At 38.6% G+C, this 16,002-nt stretch overlaps 1 protein-coding gene across 1 annotated transcript in view; it reads left to right on the top strand.

The window, feature by feature from the left end:
- The window catches only part of ARHGAP42 (Rho GTPase activating protein 42), a 309,795-nt gene that overhangs the window by 17,504 nt on the left and 276,289 nt on the right, over nucleotides 1–16,002 (top strand). The window lies entirely within an intron of this gene.

Here is a 16,002-nt window from a genome sequence, read left to right on the forward strand (position 1 = left end):
CTTGGCCTCCCAGAGTGCTGGAATTATAGGCATCACCGTGCCAGGCATTATGTTTAATGTTGGTGTAAGAGCTGTAGACCATGTATCATTGCTTAGTCTCCTGAATGTGCCTTGCAGTGGGAGTACACCTGTACTGTGGAATAGTTAACTTTTTTTTTTTTTTGAGACGGAGTCTCTCTCTGTCATCAGGTTGGAGTGCAATGGAGCCATCTTGGCTCACTGCAACCTCTGCCTCCCAGGTTCAAGCGATTCTCCTGCCTCAGCCTCCTGAGTAGCTGGGACTACAGGCGCATGCCACCATGCCCAGAGTTAGCTCACTTTTTAAGGACCTTTCCTCATCTGAGATTTTATGATTTTGTATGTAAAATGGTTTTCATTGTATCTTGCCTGGATGATTTGATTACTTCTCTGTTTCTCTCCCTAGAAAGTTAGCTTCATAAGAGTAGGCACTAAATCTTTGGGACTCAGAAGATGGACACATGATGTATTTTTAGTAAGTGCTCGTTACATGACTGAACTTACAGGAAGTTGTGTCAAACTAGTGTTTGGAGAGCCTGAAGTCTACAGGTGGTCATTAACCACTTCATACTGGAACCACTTCTGAAACTTCGTATGTGAAGACAAATGTCATCGTGACAACTCTTTTAGCATGTTGTGTAGACTTACTAGAATGAGGTTGATTACAGTCGGCTTATTCAGGGAATTGATATTTGTATTAAAGAATTAATTTTCTCTTCAGCAATGACAATTATATATAGTAACTCAGATTCAAGGGATATTGCTAAAATGTACAGGTGATTTATATTTCCTATTTATAACAAAGCTTTGCATTTTCAAGATGCCATTTCAAAGGGTTGATTTTAATTTTATGGGAATGCCTTCTTTCAAGATGCCATTTATATATTTTTAACAGCTTTCTTAAGATATAATTCACTGCCATACAATTTACCCTTTTAAGAAGCCACTGGTTTTTAATATATGCAGAGTTGTGCCACCATTACCACTATCTAATCTTAGAATATTTCTATCACCCCCAAAGAAACTCTATCCCCATTAGCTGTCACTCCTTATTCCCCATCTTCTCTAGCCCCTGGAAACTGTTACCAATATACTTTCTGTTTCTACGTAATTGCCTGTTCTGGATTTTTCATATAAATTGAATCATATAATATGTAGCTTCTTGTGAAGTGCTGTGCTTACTTAGCATATTTCAAGGTTCATCCATATTTAAACGTAGATCAGTACGTCACTCCTTTTTATTGACAAATGTTTTTCAGATATATGAATGCACCAAATTTTGTTATCTATTTGTCAGTTGAACATTTTAGTTGTTTCTTCTAATTCTTTGGCTGTTAAGAATAATGCTGCTGTGAACATTGATGTCCCTTTTTTTGTGTGGAAATATATTTTCATTCTTTTGGGTATATACCTAGGAGTGTAATTGCTGGGTCATATAGTAACTTTACAACTCATTTTTATAAAGAGAAACTTAAGTTTATAAGCATTTAAATTGCATTCTTTATGATAGAAAGCACTTCGAGAGCCAAGTATATATTTAAATTAATCATTTTCTGTAACAAATTCAGATAGGGCCTTTATATGCTGGTGACAACGGAATGACTTGGAAGGTATTTAAAGAAGTATCATTTCTGCATTCTGTTAATTTTAATTGTAGATGGATAACTATTTTAAACTCTCATATCAGTAAATGCAAGACAAAAGCAATGTTTACGTAAGTGTGAAAGGTGATAAGAGGAGTGAGAGAAGACAAGAAGATGCAAAGAACAGTGTTGAGCAAGGAGGAAAGAAGTGAAGGAGAAAGAAAACGAGACATTTACTCACATATTCATTCAACAGCTGTGTTTAGCACTTGCTATGTGTCAGGTACTGCTCTAGGCCTTGGGAATATAGGCCAGACAGAGGTCCTGCTTTCCTGGGTTTACATGACTGTGGGCCTGCTGCAAATATGGTATGCATGTTGTTATTGCTTGGTATTGAGAGTTAATAGGTGCCATGTATAGCCTTTATTTCCTCCAGATAGCTGCCTTCTTTTCTCTGTTCCATAGAGTGATTTGTACATACTTTCTTGATAGTAGGCATACAGAGTAGGAATCTTATATGAGAATATGATATCTGATCTTCATCCAATCAGAGCTATTCAGGAGATACTTATTGACCACCTACTGCACTTCAGGCACTGTTGTAGATATGGAGATTGTGTGTGTGTGTATGTACACTGAGTAGCCCTAGTAAGTCACTCTCCTCCTTGAACCCTGCCTTCCTCGTTTTTGCATTGCCGATAATAATAATGGTAATGCCTCCTTTTTAAAATGAAAGTTAAGTCCCTTTTGTGAGATGTACCTAGCATAGCACCTGGTACATAGTAATCAATAATTAGTGTGGGCATGGTGGCTCACACTTGCAACACCAGCACTTTGAGAGGTCTAGGTAGGAGGATTGCTTGAGCCCAGGGGTTGGAGAGCAGCCTAGGCAACATAGCGAGACCCCCATCTCTACAAAAAATAAAAAAAAATAGTTGTGCATGGTGGCACAGGCCTTTAGTCCCAGCTGCTTGCCCAGGAGGTCAAGGCTGCAGTGAGCCATGATGAAGCCCTGCACACTCTAGCTTGAGTGACAGAGTGAGACCTGTCTCAAAAACAAAATAACAGAAAGCAAACAAAATCCCCAAGAAATCAGCAAATAGTAGATATGATACTAACACTAGTTTTTAAATAGAAAAGGTAAAGTAACATCACTATTAAAAATATTCCAGAAAAGAAACGTTTTCTCTGGCTTTTTATGATGATAAACTTCATTATATTTTTAATTTAACCTTCCATGTTCACATGAACACACTTAAAAAATAGAAATATTGTAATTGTATCACAGCAGTCCTTCCTTGTCCACAGAGATAAGTTTGAAGACCCTCAGTCAGAAACTGAGGATAGTAACAAATCCTCTGTGTACTGTTTTTCATGTCCATATATTCCTATGATAAAGTTTAATTTATAAATTAAGCATAGTGAGAGATTAACAACAATAATCATAAAATAGAACAGTTATAACAATGTACTATAATTAAAGTTACATGAATATGGTTTGTCTGTCTCTCTCTCAAATACCTTGTACTATACTCACCTTTTTGTGATCTGTCAATCTGATATCTGAGACAGTTTTTTTTGTTTTTTTTGAGACGGAGTCTCACCCTATCACCCAGGATGGAGTGCAGTGGCGCAATCTTGGGTCACTGCAACCTCTGCCTCCTGGTTTCAAGTGATTATCCTGCCTCAGCCTCCTGAGTAGCTGGGACTACAGGCATGTGTCACTGTGACCGGCTAATTTTTTGTATTTTTAGTAGAGATGGGGTTTCACCATGTTGGCCAGGTTGGTCTTGAACTCCTGACCTCAAATAATCTGCCCGCCTCGGCCTCCCAGTGAATGTGGTTTGTCTGTGTCTCTTTCAAATACCTTGTACTATACTCACCTTTCTTCTTGTGATCTGCCAATCTGATATCTGAGACAGCTCTTAAGTGACAAATGGGTAGGTAGGATATACAGCATGGAGAAGCTGGACAGTGGGTGATTCATGACTCACGACTGCATGAGACAGTATTTCATCACGATACTCAGAATGGCATGTAATTTAAAACTGGTTGTTTATTTCTGGAATTTTGTATTCAATATTTCAGACCTCAGTTGACTGAGTAACTGAAATGGTGGAAAGCAAAACTGGATGAGGCAGGCCTACTGTATATACCATTTATACCGCTATATGAAATATTTTTGTCGCTTCTGCATATTTTTTATTACTAGCATATTTATGGCTGAAAGTCCTCAGATTGAAGGTGATACTTATGTGTAAGTAATTTAAAGCAGTTGACATACAAAATGTAAGTGAAACCAGAATGGGTTACATTTTGAGTAAAGAAACATCTGCAGTTTGCTGCAGTCCACCAGAAGGAAATTGGATCATGTATCAGCTATGCAATTGAATAAGACTTTCATCTTTTAAAGAATTTTTCCTGCCTAAAATCTGCATCCATCTGTTATCCTGAAATGAAGCTTGTGATATACACACTGTGACATGGAGTTTGGGAAGCCCCAGAATATTCTTCTGTTGCACTTGGGAATGCAATGGGGTCGGAGGGGCATCTGCTGAACTTAACTGGAAATCAGGAACAACTATTTTCAAAGCACATTCAGTCTCACACTTTGAAATTGCTTCTTTTTCTTTTTTTTTTTTTCTTTTTTTTTTTTTCTTTTTTTTTTTTAGTAGAGACGGGGTTTCACCGTGTTAGCCAGGATGGTCTCGATCTCCTGACCTCATGATCCACCCGTCTCGGCCTCCCAAAGTGGTGGGATTACAGGCTTGAGCCACCGCGCCCTTCTTTTTCTTAATGTGGACAGCTTAAGTCAGCTCTTGCATATTTCTTTTGGGGTTCTAAACTATTCGTTTACTTCTGAGTGACAAATCATATTATCTTTTGTATATCATAACATTGTATTTTTTCAAGGAATTTCTTTTTTATTTTTTTTAGACGGAATCTCACTCCATCTCCCAGACTGGAGTGCAGTGGTATGATCTTGGCTCACTGTAACCTCCGCCTCTGAGGTTCAAACGATTCTCCTGCCTCAGCCTCCTGAGTAGCTGGGATCAGAGGTGCGTGCCACCACACCTGGCTAATTTTTTTTTTTTTGTATTTCTAGTAGAGACGGGGTTTCACCATGTTGGTCAGGCTAGTCTCGAACTCCTGACCTCGTGATATGCCCACCTTGGCCTCCCAAAGTGCTGGGATTACAGGCGTGAGCCACTGTGCCTGGCCAGGAGATTCTTTTTTTTCTTTTCTTTTTTTTTGAGATGGAGTCTCACTCTGTCCCCAGGCTGGAGTGCAGTGGCACGATCTCAGCTCACTGCAACATCTGCCTCCCGCGTTCAAGTGATTCTTCTGCCTCAGCCTCCCAAAGTAGCTGGGACTACAGGCGCATGCCACCACGCCCAGCTAATTTTTGTATTTTTAGTAGAGACAGGGTTTCACCATGTGGGCCAGGATGGTCTTGATCTCCTGATCTTGTGATCTGCCTGCCTTGGCCTCCCAAAGTTCTGGGATTACAGGCGTGAGCCACACCGTGTGCGACCAGGAGTTTCTTATTAGAAGAAAATAATCTCTTAGTGTGCCTTTTGGCTTCAGGCTCTTTATGGCCACTTGTTCTGTTCAACCCTGTGGTGTCACACCGCCTCAGATCATACCTGTGTGCACACGCATGTGTGCATTAACATCCTAGAGTTTTCAAAACTATAGTCTCTGTCCCTTTATATTTAGTAATTTGCCATGTACACATTTGTTTCAGGTAACTATTGAATAAATGGTTATGTTGAGTTTGTAAAGATTTAACACAGATATTGCAGAGCTTAGGACTGGTGATCAGTTGCCAAATTGAAACAACACTCTGGTCATTATTATGGGACTGTTGTGTATTTGACTCTGTTGGCTACTCCTTGTTAACTGAAGCTTCTTTTCCCTTGGCTTCTTGGGAGCCATATTCTCTTACCAATCTTTTCATCAGCATTTCCAACTTCTTCTTCTTAGACTCTTATAGGTCCTTTACCTCTTACTTCTACTTGAATTTGTTTATATTGTCCAATGAGAATCTTCTCTGTTTGTTTGTTTTTTGAGACAAGGTCTCTGTCACCCATGCTGGAGTGCAGTGAGAAGATCTTGGCTCACTGCAGCCTTGCCCTCCCAGGCTGAAGTGATCCTCTTGCCTCACCTTCCCAAGTAGCTGAGACTACAGGTGCACACTACCATGCCCAGATAATTTTTTGTCTACTTTCTATAGACATGATGTCTCACTATGTTGCCCAGGCAGGTCTTGAACTCCTGAGGTCAAGCGATCCTCCTGCCTCAGCCTCCCAAATTGTTGGGATTATAGGCGTGAGCCACTGTGTCTAGCCCCTTTTCTCAGTAAACTTAAATTGGTGATGAATATTTATCCACAACAAAATGGTTATTATCTATAAAATAAACGGGGGAAAGAAAGGTCAGGAAGCCAATAGGTAACTGGGCACTACACACAGGACAGTTGATTAGCTAAAGGATGAAAACAGCTGTTAACCTATGAGAAGATAAACACCTTTACCAGGAGTCAAAGAAATGCAAATGAATATGAGAGTAAGGTATCTATTTTTTATCGAATTAATTAGCTAAAAGATGTTAAAATAATATCTTCGGCTAATTAAAGGTGTACTGAGACTCTAACTTTCATCAGGCTCCCCCTATGGCATTGTAAATTAGTAACATGTTTCAAGAACATTAAAGGGTTTGTACCCACTGGTTTAGTGATCTCAATTATGATACTCTTTCTACAGCAGGTAATATTGATTGCCTACCCAGCTCCCTTGCCCTTTCATCCTTTCTCAAGGAACCCTGAGTTTGTTCGGGAACATACCTCTACCCAGGTTTGGGGTAAGATCTAATTAGTTGAGTCACACAGCACCCCTTTGAGTTTGCTGCAGTATTGCATGCAGTTTGGGAACTGTGGTTTTAGCCTGTGCAAATAATTAGAATTTACTTATAATAGAAAATAATTAGAAATGACTTAAGTAATTGCTGATAAAGTTTACCAAATTAGTTATCTAGACAATTAAATATAGCTCTTCTGATATAAATCTAAGAGAAAAGCAAAGTACAGAATTGTTATATGCTATTGTAATTATATGAAAAAAAATTGCCTGTGAAAGAAATTAGTAAAATATAACAGAAAGAAATGTCGTGTGCAAAATGTATCGGGGTAGTGATATTAAAGAGATTTTTCTTCCTCTCCCCTTCTTCACCCGGAAGTGGGATAAGGGAAGTTAATGAGAACTGAGTGGAAATGTTGGGAGGGAGACCTCCTGGTTGTCCTTCTTTCTGAGCTTTGCAGGTGTAATTCTCTAGAGTGCACACGGCCTTTCAGTGTGCATGTGTGTGTGCTTGTGTGGGGGTGAGGGAAGGAGTTCATGAGTTCTAAAGCTCAGGCCAGTTACTGAGAGTTGATCAGGTAGAAGCTGGAATAGATACAATCTTTTTTAAGTCTTTACTCTTTAACTATATATTTTTTCAATCCATGAACAATTCTCTGTAAATAATTTGCTAGCAACTTTCTTAGTTTTTAGTGTTCACAACCTTTCTCTACCTGTCTTCCTACCTCCAATTTCTGGCTATTTAATTTGCTTTGTCTCCTTTTATCCAATTATCTTTGAGCAGTGCCTCTTTTCATTCCTTTAAAAATGACATATCGAAACTATCATGAAATATACATATCCAAGTCTGGGTTGTCTTACCTGGTTGTGGTAGGCACACAGTTTTTGTGGACAAATTAATTATACCAGGTGTTCCCATTAAAACATAGTTAGTATTAATAACCATAAGGGTTCTCCTGGAAAACAGATTTAGGTTTTAAGATTATTGAGAAGACATTTCTGGCACAGGTTTAAGTAGAGGACCTATAGTGAGTTTAATATCTTTTGTAATGTTTTATTTACTATTAGAAACAAATCTCATTCCTGTGACAGTCCCTCATAGGAAAATAGGTCCTTATTGTCTTTGAAGTCTCAGATATTGAGGCAGATGAGTCAAAGTTGAAAGGAGAAAATTTGAGACTTGGAAATCATGAAGCAAACTGCTATAGTCTTGTGAGATCTGCCACTGATTAGACCAGCCTGGGAATGGATCCTCTGCTCCTCTATACAACCTTGGGCAAGTTCTTAGCTCTCTCTGAGGCGGTTTCCTCTATTTTAAATATGGAATAACTATCTTTGCCACACGAGTTTATTGTGATAATTAAATTAATTCATTTTTCAGCTAATTATTAGTCACCTAATGTGGATTAAGCATTATGCTAGGGAGGGACATATTTAATCTAAAATAAATGACCCAGTAAAAAAAATAATTTGGTTTCTCTTTAATTTCTGCTAAAAATTACATGGAAATTTTAAGGTATTTAGTCAAAAGGAATTTGGTGTAATAAAACATTATTATTGGCTACCCTTTAGGGATTTCTTTAGGGGATCTGCAGAAATTTGTTTTTTTGGAAGTATTAATCTTATGTGGCCTGCTGTATTCATTGCCTTCCTGGATCAAGTTTATATTAGAGCAGATTTGTTGCATTTTGTTTACTTTGGTGATCCATGTTTGTATTTCTAATGTGGATTGAATTTTACTGTATTTATCAGTCATCCTTTCCTACAAAATTGTTGTGCCACAATCATCTCTTCTGTTCTTTTGCTGAAGTAAAAAGAAAAAAATAATTTAAGGCAAGAATTTTGGCCACTGGGCCCTGGCCATTCTGAACAGGTATGGTTTTGTAATACGGTATCAGTATCCTACAGTTTCTGTTACTTAAATCATGAGTAACCCTAATGGGCAGAATGATGCAAAAATTTCTGAAATCCTGTTTTTGGGAAAATATTTTTAGCAGAGCTTTTATATGATCTAGAGACTATGAAATGATTTGTTTAAAGAGGACTAAAATGTATTTACCTGTAAAGTCAATTCTTAAATGTTGCAATGTGAAAAGGTTATTGTTAATGACATTTCATATTCCTAATTCTACTAAACTTTATAAAAACATTTCAAAGGGCTAAAAGGGAATTGAATTTTTAGGTTCATTTACATGTAAAACATAAAAATTAGTGTGTGTGTGTGTGTGTGTGTGTGTGTATGTGTGTGTATTTAAGATACTTCAGTGCTGTTGGAAACAGCCATTCCCACTAACCCAACTTCCGGAGCTGATAGGATGCCTCATCTTTCTTCTACAACCAATGGGAAAGGACTTATGAAATTCCAGTGTGAAAGAAATTTTGTTGAGCACATGTGACAGCCAGCCCTCTAACATCTGGGGATAGTTTTTAGTTCTTGGACCTGTTGAAGAGGTAATAGACATCACTTAGCGAAGAGATATCTGGCTAGGCTTTTCAGATTCTTTTTGGTCAGGCTTTTCAGATCCTCTTCCATCAGGTTAAACGACAACAGATAGACCTAAAGAATTCTTATTTAGCCAGGCACAGTGGTAACGCCTATAATCTCAGCACTTTTGGAGGATGAAATGAGTGGATCATTTGAGCCCAGGAATTCGAGAGCCCAGGTTTTCGAGACCAGGCTGGGCAACATGGCGAAACCCTGTCTCTACAAAAACAATACAAAAATTAGCTGGGCATAGTGGTGCACACCTGTAGACACAGCTACTCAGGAGGCTGAGGTGGGAGGATCACCTGAGCCTGGGAAAGTCAAGGCTGCAGTGGGCTGTGATTGCACCATTCCACTGCAGTCTGGGTGATGCAGTGAAACCTTATCTCAAAACAAAAACAAAAACAAAAAAAACAAAATGGCATTCTTATTTAGACCAGGTTGACTTTGGATCTCAAATTAATTATACCCTTTTTTAGCTTTTGTCTGCAGTTGGGGAATAAGGGTAACTTTCCTCTTTCTGTCCTTAAATAAGTAGGGCTGGGAGAAAACTTAAAACTTGGTGGAAGAAGTAATTCTGCCTTTGAGGGAGATCTCCCTCCGCATTCATTTCCTGTTCTAGTTAACTTGTTAAGAACTATCCAGAACAGCCCAGACTTTGTCCTTGTCCTTTGTAGAACAGGATGTCCTGCAATGGTTTAACCCAGTGAACCTAGTATCCCCTGGGGTGTAAAACCTAGACTGCAGTGCTTTCAGCTGCAGTTTGATGTGGGACATGCACAAAAAAGACTTCATTTCTCCCAGGCAGCTTTCCTGATACTTGGGGACTGGCTTGCCATGGATCCTAGGCTTCTCTTGCTTCTTGTTGCCTGTCTGTGAGTAATAAAGTTGCTTTGCTTAACTTGATGTGAGAGTGTTCTGTCTCACAAGACTCATCCTTGGCGTATGTGCAAAAGTGAGTTTGTGTAAAAACCTCTTGTCAGTGATAGACTTTAGTAGAAATTCATGAGGGCTTTAGGGTCCTCCTCTGAGAGTGATACTGGTGCATAGTATTGGCGAGGTATTTAGAATCCTCCTCTGAGATTGATATTGGTGTGTGGTAATCCCCTCTTAGGGATTGATACTGGTGCACTGTATTCCACTTCACATTAGGGGCCTTATAAAAGAGTGAGGAAGCAATGATTTATATTCGTAGGAAGCTTACAAACTAAACATAATACAGATATATGAAAGAACTAACGTGGATGGTTTTAGGTGGTTGAGAAGTCATTGGAGGAATTGCAGTCAGCATATTTTCCAGGGAGATACCTACTGATGCGATTGGTGTGGGAAGACAGTCTGGCAGTACAGGGCAGCAGCGACAGAGCACTGAAGCAGAAATGAATAATCTTCATAATAGGACTGACAAATTGGTATATTTTAAAACGAAAGCAGTTAACAAATGAGAAATGAGGGGAGACCTGGGAAACGCATACTGTTAGTTTTGAAAGTTAGCTTAAACTGTCCTGTAAGCTTCGTGGGGACTTTTGCCTGTCCTATATTTGATTCACTGTGGTTTCTGCCCGTTCAGTTGTGCTGGGTCCTTGGGGGTGCAGAATCATCATGTGTTGAGTACAGGCCATGACAGCAATGCAGCACATACCACTGCACATTTTAAGACCTGCTTGTGGTTCATTGTGAAGGACGTTTTTAAGCTTAGATAATTGAAACACCAGAATTTAATTATAAGTAAAAAAAACCCCCAAAAACCCAACAAAACAAAACAAAACAACCAGTGGATTCCGTGTCAAACAAATGCTGTTGGCAGTTAATGAAGATAATGAAATTGGGTACTTCAGAAAACGAACCGATAGTTTTCTAGTCAGTAAATTTACTGATTGTCAATTTCTGAAGCATCAGTTCTTTCTCTGGACTCACTTATATGTTTATTATGTGAAATACAATTGTATTTTCGTGGTTTTATATCCTACGGGGTAAAAGCATGTTTCTTAGGAGGAGGACAGTATTATTAGAAAATAACTTGAATTTCACCATAAAAATGTACTAAAATATATAAATTTCAGTAGTTTTATTTTGTTGGTAGTCAAGTCTGCAAAAAATAAAGGAATTAATTAAAATGTTTTTTTCTGGTAGGATAAGTCTTGTGAGATATTTTAGGAAAGATAGGAACTCCTGACCCCCTTAAAAAAAAAAAACTATCTTTAGTAGAGACGGGGTTTCACCGTGTTAGCCAGGATGGTCTCGATCTGCTGACCTTGTCATCCGCCCGCCTTGGCCTCCCAAAGTGCTGGGATTACAGGTGTGAGCCACCGCTGTGGTCCCAGCTACTCGGGAGGCTGAGGCCGGAGAATGGCGTGGGCCTGGGAGGCGGAGCTTGCAGTGAGCTGAGATCGCGCCACTCCACTCCAGCCTGGGCGACAGAGCGAGACTCCGTCTCAAAAAAAAAAAAAAAAAAACCCACAACTATCTTTAGGTTATTTGGAGAATGAATGCATTGGGTGGAGCAAAAATAAATAATAAATAAGCAAAGACCTTGGGTATCAATTCAGAGCCCCTTGACTGAAAGAGGGCCAGAAAGGAAAATTCCAGGATGAGCTCTTGAGATACTTAAAGCTACAGAATTAAGTATTCATAGGGGATTTCAACAGCTTAGACATCTGTTGAATAACACATATCACTAAACATTTATCATCTGAGGATGGCTCTGGGTTATGTAGAGGATAAATTCAAAAAAGGAAACCACGGAGAAGCAGTCTTGGTTTTATTTCATGCAAGTAGGGAAGGAGCGATAATTCAAACTTGATGTGGATTTAGTGTTTACTCTGCATGAACTGGCCTGAGTATTCTGTGCTGGCACTCAAGTTCTGTCACATAGGATATTATTCAAATGTTCCAATGGTTTTCAAACTGTGGTTTGTGACCATAGAGGGTTGGTGAAATCAATGTAGTAAGTTGAACTAGTATTAGAAAAAAAATGGAATAAAAAAGACACCATATATAAGCACTTTGGGAGGCTGAGGTGGGCAGATCACTAGAGGTCAGGAGTTAGAGGCCAGCCTGGCCAACATGGTGAAACCCTGTCTTGACTGAAAATACAAAAATTAGCAGGATGCGGTGGCGCACACCTATAATCCCAGCTACTTGGGAGACTGAAGCAGAGAGAACCGCTTGAACTCAGGAGGCGGAGGTTGCAGTGAACTGAGATCATGCCATTGCCTCCAGCCTGGGCAACAGAGTGAGACTCTGCCTTGAAAAAAAAGACACCGTAGTGTATTCAGTATATTAAAGGCAAATGTTGTTTAATGAAACTTGTTTTTGTTTTATAAGTACACACGCATGAGGATACAACATCAGATTTTAAAATGTAGTTATTACTGTGAGTCATGGTCAAAATAAAAAAAAATTGAAGTATACCATCTTATAAGTTTAGATGTGTGTCTCTAGCATGTATATAGTGAAGCCTGATTCACTTTTTATTGCAAAGGTATGTGGGACAGATCACTTGGAGAAGAGAGATGGTTTGGAGGTCATGGTGTTCGTGGCATGAGACACATTTTATAGGTCTTGTGAGGCCCTTCAAGGTAGAACTTGGCCAGCCCCACTGTGAATAGCTCCTGAAGGTGGTCATAGCCACTGGATCTAGCATCTGATACTAAGGTCAAGAAAGAGAATTTATTTAGTTCATGAAAACAGACATTTTCTGTGCAAATGCATGCCTTTGACATAAACCATGTCTACATAAACCATGTCTTTTTATTTTGTTCTATTAAGAATATTTCAGACTTTTGGAGGAGTATAGCTTGGTTGTTAGAAAAAAGGAAGATTTACTCAGATTAGCAAGTTTGAAACAGCAAAATGACAGCCTGCAAAGTTTGAAGATAAATAAATTGGACAAGGTCTCAGACACACTAGGAATAGAAAAATTAAGGTTACATATAGGTAGGGAAATGGATTTCAAATGCTAAAATAAAAATGTATTTCTAAACAAGAATTTAATTAAACTGGAATCATCTACCATGTGGTACATAGTAATTTTTTACTAATTCTAACATAGTAAATTCTCACCTAGAATAATTTCTCACATAGTAATTTTCCACTTCATGTATATTAAATGCACAGATTACTAAAAAAGTGAATCCTATATTGAGTAAATTATCATGTAAATTAGTTTCTTGTTTATGTAATGGTTCAGTACTTTATTTAACGTGACTTATTTAAATGTGTATTACATTTGATAGATTTAATATTATTTTATTCCAGCTTTAAAGTATTCTCTAATGAATGGTGTTTGTGATGGAGAAAGGAAGAGAAGGTTGTGATTTATGTACCTCATGATTTATGTACCTTATTGAATACAATTCCTTAATAGATTGGAATTCCTTAATAGATTGGAAGAACCAATCATCCTTCAAAGAAAATAGATTACTGGGAAAACATTGGAAAGAACATTGGACTAATTGAAAAACTTAGAATAAGAGCATTTAGTGCTAGATAAATTTAAAAATGTCAGCCGGGCGCGGTGGCTCAGGCCTGTAATCCCAGCACTTTTGAGGCCGAGACGGGTGGATCACGAGGTCAGGAGATCGAGACCATCCAGGCCAACACCGTGAAACCCCGTCTCAACTAAAAATACAAAAAAAAAATTAGCCGGGTGTAGTGGCGGGTGCCTGTAGTTCCAGCTACTCGGGAGGCTGAGGCAGGAGAATGGCGTGAACCTGGGAGGTGGAGCTTGCAGTGAGCCGAGATTGCGCCACTGCACTCCAGCCTGGGCGACTGAGCGAGACTGTCTCAAAAAAAAAAAAAAAAAAAAAAAAAAAAAGTCAGGCACAGCTACATGAATTCAGATTTCTTGCTTCCTACTTCTTCATTCACCACTAGATACTGTCTTTTTCTTTTTGCTGAAATACTGGCCAGTCGAATATTAGGAGAAAACAATTGAATATTAATTGATAATTTTCAAGTTAGGTGAGGATTTTACAGCAGATGAAGGCTGTGACAGGAGGATGTATCTACTCTGAGCTCTGTTGGAAGTTTTGGCCATGATAATTATTTAACATCAGTCTCCATGGCAGCAAGGAGAAAAGCTCTAGGCAAACAAACAGATGGATTCAGAGGACCTTAAGAGATCAAGTCCAGTAGGAGCCAGCAGCTGGCCTTCTGTGGGCTGCTTATTAGCATTTTCCTTAGCTTGTTGTCTGCCTGCACTCGGCAGCAAGCTGGAGGTCAGATATATGACACAAACGCATTTGCACCCAGGTTCTGGTATCTACTCACTCACTCACAGGTGACCTCACCCGTATCTCTGCCTCTCTCTGCTTTCCTTGTTTTCTTTTACTCTGTGTGTGTGTGTTGTGTGTGTAGGTTCAAAATGACAGGTGGTAAAATGAGCAGCAAAAGGATACTCTTGGCTATTCCCGCTCTTCCTGTCTTTCAGATATTGCACATCCTGAGCCTGTTGTTTTACATAGAAGAAAAATGAAGCCACTTCACACATTCATAGAGAAGGTGCTTGAAAAGAGAAAAGAAGAAGCAGAGAGTGCTTAGCAGCAAGGCTATTTATTACTTCTGTATCCCAGGCAGTTTTCCAGGCTGTAGTTTCACCCCCAACCTTGCCTCCCCTGCTGAATGTGGCTGGTGCCAAATTCCTGCCATTGACTGAGTCATCATGTCCCAGTTGGTCTGGCACTGTAGTCAACATTTGTAGCCTTTACCATTGTTGCTTTGGAGCTAGATCACTAGGTTGGATTATAGGCTAGATAATTAGGTTTTCCTAAATAGAGAATCTGCTGGTGCTGAGATCTTGCCCCAGAAGGCACACCGTGGTGGTTATTCACATAGGTGGTCTGGTGTATGTGAGATGGGAAAACCAGTAAGTCACTCCTTAACTCAATTCAGCAGCCTTTTACTGATTGCCCAGAAACTGGATCATCTGGCAGAATTAAATGGATTATTTTGTTTAAAACCTAAAGCAAAAAGTTTAAGGTGGGCCTCAAGGGATTCCATATGTAAATTGTTCCTATGAATGATTGTTGATAATGTTGGAAAAAAATGGGAAAAGAATTCAAACAAATGACTATCCTGATGGTGAGAATATAATTATTTCTGTCCTCTTTTCCAAGCTTTCTCTAATGTTTCAGTACTGTTTATACAATAATAATATTTAATAATAACAACTGGTTTTGTTCTCATGGGGAAAAAAGGCCCAAGATAAAAATTCCAGTCATGTTAAAGTGAAAACATGGCTAGATTCAGTGTCTTCAAGAGTATTTTGAAAAGAAAAATACCACAACAAAAAAACCCCAAGAACTTAAAATGATGATATTTAATGTTAATTGTATTTGACTATATTGGTTGAGATCACCTTTTTGTTTTGAGAGTCTAATATTGACATGTAATGTTGATTGAACACATATTGCTTTTAAAAGTTTAAGATATACATATATACATGGTCCTTATTAGGCTTTTATTTTCTTAAAAAATTTTACTATTTTTACTGTAAACATTTTCAAATGTACTCAAAAATGAATATTAAAAAGAACTACCATATGCTTCTCATTCAGGTTTTAAAAAAGAATAATATGGTGAACTTCCATATACTTATTTAGGTTCTATAGTTATACAGAATTTTTTTAAGTTTTTTTTTTTAACTGAGCAAATAATGAAGAGTTACAGTATTACCCACCTCTTCCCTGCCCCCATACACGTATGAAGTCAAGTTTCCCGTATTAACATCTCGCATCAGCGTGGTACACTGGTTAAAATAAATGAACCAATATTGAGACTTTATTCTTAACTAAAGTCAAGAGATTACATTGAGGTTCATTCACTTTGTCTTGTACAGTTGGATGGGTTTTAGCAAACGCACAATGTCATGTATCTACCTTTGCAGTACCTTGTAGAATAGTTTTATAACCCTTCAATTCTCTTGTTCTTCACCTAACAACTCTCCCACACTTTTCTCACCTAACCAGGGCAACCACTGATATTTTGTTTTGTTTTAAACTGCTTCTATAGTTCTGCATTTCCCAGAATGTCATACAGTTGGAGCCATGCAATA

The sequence above is a fragment of the Theropithecus gelada genome, chromosome 14, assembly GCF_003255815.1.
Source record: "Theropithecus gelada isolate Dixy chromosome 14, Tgel_1.0, whole genome shotgun sequence".
Taxonomy (NCBI): Eukaryota; Metazoa; Chordata; class Mammalia; order Primates; family Cercopithecidae; genus Theropithecus; species Theropithecus gelada.